Here is a 4,797-nt window from a genome sequence, read left to right on the forward strand (position 1 = left end):
TTTTGCTTTTTGCATTTTCTTTGACTGTTGTGTCAATGTTTTCTATGGTGTCTTCTGCCCCTGAAATTTTCTCTTCTATCTCTTCTGTGACTCCTGATTTATTTCCTAGGTTTTATATCTCCAGGGTTGTCTCTCTTTCTGATTTCTTTATTGTTTCTATTTCCATTTTTAGATTCTGGATGTTTTTGCTCATTTCCTTCACCTGTTTGATTGTGTTTTCCTGTAGTTCTTTAAGGGATTTTTGTATTTCCTCTTGAAGGGCTTCTAGTTGTTTACCTGTGTTCTCCTGTATTTCTTTGAGGGTACTATTTATGTCCTTCTTATATCATCATCATCATGAGAAGTGATTTTAGATTTGAATCTTGCTTTACCAGTGTGAAGGTGTGTCTAGGACTTGCTATGTTGGGAGAATTGGGTTCTGATGATGCCAAGTAACCTTGGTTTGTATTGTTAATTTTCTTAAGCTTGCCCCATGCCATCTGGTTATCTCTAGTTCTACCTTCCCTTGCTAAATCTGACTGGATCCTGTCCTCCCTGTGATCCTGGTTATGTCAGAACTCTTCAGAGTCAAGCTGTCTCTGTGATTCTGTGATTCTGGGATCCTGTGGTCCTGGACTTGTTAGAGCACCTGCGAGTGCAGCTTTCTCTGGGTGTTTTGGGACTGGCTGCAGTTTGCACCCAAGGTCTGCTCAGGACACCAGCCCAGACAGTCCGGAAGGAACCTGAGCCACTGGACTGGTGGAGCTCCTTTGTGCCTGGGTCCTGCTGGTCCCAGTTACGCCCAGTGTTGGGACAGATGTTGTGTCCTCCACAACTCTGATCCTGGGTGTGTCAGAGCACCTGGGAGTGGAGCTTCCTCTGGGTGTTTTGGGACTGGCTGCGGAGCTTGCACCCAAGGAAGGTCTGCCCAGGACACCAGCCCAGACAGACCAGAAGGAACCTGAGCCACTGGGCTGGTGGGATTCCTGTGTTCCTGGGTCCCAGTTCCTGTGTTGCTGGTCCCAGTTACTCCCGGTGTTGGGACAGATGTTGGGTCTTCCTCACTTCTGACCCTGGGTGTGTTAGAGCGCTGGGGAGTGAAGCTTCCTCTGAGAGTTGTGGGACTGGCCAATACTTCCCTTGTTAATGCCTCTTCTCATTTTCGTGCCTTTACTATTTGCTCCCTGTCACATTAACCTCATCTCCACATTCCTTCAATGACAAATTCAAAAATTTTCCAACCAAACAATTAATAAGTTCCTTTTACAGGATTACTATCCACTGTTCACAGAGGATCCTGATGAAAATGACTAGTGAATGACCCCCCAATGATGAGGTTCAGCTATACCCCAGAATCGATGGTGACTCTAGACAGCAGGAATCAGTTTAAGAGATCAAATGCCCCATTCTTGCCTCACCTTCGGCCTTCCCCTGCTTTTTTTCCCCCACTCTTCATGATAAGAAAAGGAGAGGAATTGTAGGTAACATCAGGTGCATCCATGGACAGCCAGAAGTTGTTTACAGCCAGCTCCTAGACCCAGTCATGTCATCTCTAGGTGACAGTGTTGCTCCTGTATCTGTTGCCACAGAACCCATTGTACACTCCTGTGCACATTCTTCACCTGCATCGTGGACCAGATAAAAGATGCATACCCTGACCCATAGTTCTTTCTCTTCTTCATTTCTTGCCCCTCACCTACCACAAAGGTGCCTCTGTTAATAAAGCCTTCCATGTGAGGCCTGCACTGGCTTAGCTATGATTTGTCCAGGAGTGCACCATTTATTCTAACATTTGCTGCCTGGCTCTAGTCAGCTGAGGAAGGGAGCAAGAAAGTGAGGGGAAAGTAGAGAGCTGAGTCTGGTAAGGAGGCAGCTGCAGAGAGCAAAAGAGTAAGGGACAGAAAGGAAAGCACAGTGATAGGGAACTGGGAGTAGAGAGCAAGTGGTGAGAGAATAAGGGGGACGAAATGCCTAGGGATCACTGGTGAAGAGTTGTAAAATTGTCTTTAAGCAGCCATGTAGTGTCATTGCTTTGTGGACAATGGGGCCAAATTTAGCCTGTGAATTAGACCAGGAGGCATCCCAGTAGGGAGCCTGGAGACACAATTGAAGACTAGATACCCATTGAATGAGTAGAAGTTAGTGATCTGTCCATTTAGGTGGCAAGAAATGGTGGCAGTCAGACCACATTATCATGTTGTCATGCGATAAAATATGGCTGAGCTCAGGCCAGCTCTGGTGTTAGGGTAAAAAAACAGTTCACCCACGCCTGGAGTTTTTCAAGAGTGAGAAAAAGAACTAAATCAGAGGAGAGAGGAAATTATACCCTAAGTTTCTACCTACTACCTATTCCAGAGGGTGGGATTCCTCTCTTGTTCCCTGGGATTGGGTCAAATGTACACCCAAGAAAAAATGTTTCTTCCAGAGAACTTAACTTTTCTACCTCTAATATATATGTGTATGTTTTACCATTTGGTCAAGTCCAGGCATTTACTCAAAATCTACATCTAGAACAGCTCCAGAGAAGCAACCCAATAGATGCTCAAATCTACTCTCACAGACACAGAAGCTTCTACTGGTCCTGCTTCTACTGCCTACACATGGTTCCACAGACCCAGGACAGCAAGGAAACAGCCGACTCTCCTAAGACTAGATCAACATTACCATCCCCGTTTTTTTTTTTTTAAGTTTCCCAGAGACACTCTCAGCTTGCAGAGAGCAACCTTTTGTCCTAGCATCAGCCTGGATTGTTCAGGGATCTCCACAGGACCCCCTAGGCCAACAACTCAACTGAATGTAACCCAGTCCCACTACTGGAAGTCTTGTCTGGCTACAAAATATGGCATGGTTAGACTGTATCCTCCATTACTAGGAGTCCTCATGAGGGTTACCCTGATAGACTCCAGGAAGTTTATAGTGTACTAGGCTTCCACATCACTCCTAAAACTCTCCCCAGTTCCAGCTGACTCTCCTCCCATTCTCTCCCTCCATACCTCAACCTGATGCCTTCCATTCCCTCCCATTCCCATCACCATCTGCCTCCCAGTACACCTGAAAAACTTAATTTTATTTCCATTTCCCAGAGAGGTACATGTGTCCTCCATAAAATCCTCTTCTTTATCTAACTTCTCTGGGTCTGTGGGTTATATCCTGATTATCATTTACTTAACAGCCAATATCCTCTTATAAGTGAATACATACTATAGTTGTCTTTCTAGGTCTGGGTTACCTTGCTCAGGATGATTTTTTCTAGTTCCATCCATTTGCCTGAAAATGTCATGATGCTGTGGTTTTTAACAGACAAGTGTACATTGTGTAAATGTACCTCATTGTGTTTATCCATTTTTCTGTGGAGGGACATTTAGTTTTTTTCCAGTTTCTGAATATTATGAATAAAGTTTCTATGAACATAGGTAAGCAAGTGTCTTTGTGGTAGAATGGAGTATACTTTAGGTACATGCCCAAGAGTGATATAAGTGGGTTTTGACGTAGATCAGTTCCCAATTATCACAGGACTCTCACATTGATTTCCATAGTGTCTGTACAAGTTTGCACTCCTGTCAACAATGGAAAAGTGTTCCCCTTGCTCCATATCCTCAAGAGTATGAGCTTTCAGTTGTTATTAATCTTAGCTATTCTGACAAGTAAAATAGAATCTCAAAGTAGTTTGGATTTTCATTTCCCTGATGACTAAGGTTGTTGAACATTTAACAGCTTCTCAGTCATTTGAGGTTTCTCTATTGAGAATTCTTTGTTTAGATCTGTATGTACTTCTATTTTTAATTGGATTATTTGATTTTTTGAGTTCTAATTTCTGAATCTTTTAAATATATTTTGAGTATTAGGCCTCTATTGGATATGGAATTGGTATAGATTGTTTCCCATTACATAGGCTGCCATTTCGTTCTATTGAAAATGTCCTTTGCTTTACAGAATCTGTTCAGTTTCATGAGATCCTACTAATTAATTGTTAATCTTAGTGACTGTGCTATTGGTGTTCTGTTCAGAAAGTTGTTTCTTGGGCTAGTTCATTTAAGGCCATTCTCCACTTCCATCTATCAAGTTCAGTTTTTCTGGTTTTTTGTTGAGGTCTTTCATCCACTTAGACTTGAGTTATGTGCAGGGTGAAAAGTATGTGTCTATTGGCATTCTTCTCACACAGACATCCAGTTTGACCAGCATCATTTGTTGAAGATGCTTTCTTTTTTCAGTGTGTATTTATGGCTTCTTTATAACCAGGTGTCCATAGGTGTGTGACTTTATATCTTAAATTTAGTTCCAGTGATCAACGTGTCTGTTTTGGTGTCAACAGCATGTAGTTTTTATTACTATAGCTCTGTACTATAATTTGAAATCAGGGATGGTGATACCTCCAGTAGTTCTTTTATTGTTCAGAATTGTTTTAGCTTTCTTGTTTGTTTGCTTTCTTTGTTTGCTTGCTTACTTGCTTGTTTGTTTTGTTTTTCCATAGTTGAGAGAACTCACATTTCAAGATGTATAAAGAAGTGTGTTGGAATTTTGATGGAGATTGCATTGAATCTCTAGATTGATTTTGGTAGGGTGGCCATTTTTAAGATGTTAAATCTACTTAATTTTACATGTTAATTACTATGTTAATTGCCACACCCACTCATCTACTCCAGTTACATCCGTAATATGGGGGGGTATCTACTCCAGTTACATCTGTAATATCGGGGAAGGGGGGTAAAAGCCTGATTAAGGATAAGAGAGACATTAAGAATCCAAAAGGACATTTCTTTAGGTGCTTCTCAACCATTTGGTGTTCATCAATTGAGAATTCTTTGTTTAGCTCTGTAC

The sequence above is a fragment of the Mastomys coucha genome, unplaced genomic scaffold (genome assembly GCF_008632895.1).
Source record: "Mastomys coucha isolate ucsf_1 unplaced genomic scaffold, UCSF_Mcou_1 pScaffold12, whole genome shotgun sequence".
Lineage (NCBI taxonomy): Eukaryota > Metazoa > Chordata > Mammalia > Rodentia > Muridae > Mastomys > Mastomys coucha.